The sequence below is a fragment of the Vombatus ursinus genome, unplaced genomic scaffold (assembly GCF_900497805.2).
Source record: "Vombatus ursinus unplaced genomic scaffold, bare-nosed wombat genome assembly UNPS02004276.1, whole genome shotgun sequence".
Lineage (NCBI taxonomy): Eukaryota > Metazoa > Chordata > Mammalia > Diprotodontia > Vombatidae > Vombatus > Vombatus ursinus.
Window position 1 is genome coordinate 45,181 of NW_020944054.1, and position 2,197 is coordinate 47,377.

Consider the following 2,197-nt stretch of genomic DNA (forward strand, 5'->3'; position numbering starts at 1 on the left):
TATGATACAAATATGGTGCTGATACCTAAACCAGGAAGAGTCAAAACAGAGAAAGAAAATTATAGACCAATTTCTCTAATGAATACATTTGCAAAAATTTTAAACAAAATATTAGCAAATAGATTACAGCAACTTATCACAAGAATAATACATTATGACCAGGTAGAATTTATACCAGAGATGCAAAACTGGTTCAATATTAGGAAAACTATCAGTATAATTGATCATATCAACAACAAAACTAACAGAAACCATATGATCATCACAATAGATACAGAAAAAGCTTTTGACAAAATACAACACCCATTCCTATTAAAAACACTGGAGAGCACAGGTATAAATGGAGTCTTCATTAAAATAATAAATGGCATCTACCTAAAACCTTCAACAAGCATTATATGTAATGGGGACAAGCTAGAAGCATTTCCAATAAGACTGGGGGTGAAACAAGGATGTCCATTATCACCACTGTTATTCAATATCGTACTGGAAATGTTAGCTTTAGCAATAAGAGAAGAAAAAGAAATTGAAGGTATTAGGATAGGCAAAGAAGAAACAAAGCTATCACTCTTTCCAGATGACATGATGGTATACTTAGAGAATCCTAGAGAATCAAGTAAAAAACTATTTGAAATAATAAACAACTCTAGCATAGCTGCAGGCCATAAAATAAACCCACATAAATCATTGGCATTTCTATATATTACCAACAAAGCCCAACACCAAGAGATAGAAAGAGAAATTCCATTTAAACTTACTGTAGACATTATAAAATATTTAGGAGTCTACCTCCCAAAACAAACCCAGGAACTCTAAGAACACAATGACAAAACACTTTTCACACAAATAAAATCAGATCTAAATAATTGAAAAAATATCAGTTGCTCATGGGTAGGCCGAGCTAATATAATAAAAATGACAATTCTACCTAAGCTAATTTGCTTATTCAGTGCCAGACCAATCAAACTACCTGACAATTATTTTACAGAGTTAGGAAAAATAATAACAAGATTCATTTGGAAGAACAAAAGGTCCAGAATATCAAGGGAACTAATGAAAAGAAATGCAGGGGAAGGTGGCCCAGCCATTCCAGATCTTAAATTGTATTATAAAGCAGCAATCATCAAAACTGCTTGATACTGGCTAAGAAATAGAGTGGTGGATCAGTGGAATAGGCTAAATATGCAAGACACTGTAGTAAAATGACTATAGTAATCTATTATCTGAAAAAGCCAAGGACCCCAGCTTCTGGGATAAGAACCCACTCTTTGAAAAAAAAAACTGCTACGAAAACTGGAAAAGAGTATGGCAGAAACTAGGCATAGACCAAAATCTTACACAATATACCAAAAGAAAGTCAAAATGGGTTCATGATTTAGATATAAAGGCTGATACTATAAGCAAACTGGGAGAGCAAGGAATAGTTTACCTATCAGATCTATGGAGAACAGAAAAATTCATGACCAAACAAGAGATAGAGAACATTATGAAAAGCAAAATGGATAACTTTGATTACATTAAATTGAAAAGTTTTTGCACAAACAAAGCCAATGCAACTAAGATTAGAAGGAAGGTAGAAAATTGGGAAAGAATTTTTACAACCAGTCTCTCTGATAAGGGCCTCATTTCTAAAATATATAAAAAATTAAGTCAAATTTATAAGAATAAAAGCCATTCCCCAATTGATAAATGGTCAAAGGTTATGAACAGACTGTTCTCTGATGAAGAAGTTAAAGCCATCTATAGTCATATGAGAAAATGCTCTAAATCACTATTGATTAGAGAAATGCAAATCAAAACACCTCTGAGGTACCACATCACACCTATCAGATTGGCCAACATGACAAAACAAGAAAATGATAAATGTTGGAGAAGATGTGGGAAAATAAGAACACTAATGTACTGTTGGTGGAGTTGTGAAATGATCCAACCATTTTGGAGAGCAATTTGGAACTATGCCCAAAGGGCTATTAAAATGTGCATACCCTCTGACCCAGCAATAGCACTTCTAGGGCTATATCCCAAAGACATCATACAAAAGGGAAAAGGATCCACATGTACAAAAATATTCATAGCAGCTCTTTTTGTGGTGGCAAAGAATTGGAAATTGACAGGATGCCCATCAATTGGGGAATGGCTGAGCAAGTTGTGCTATATGAATGTAATGGAATACTACTGTGCTAAAAAACTGATCAAT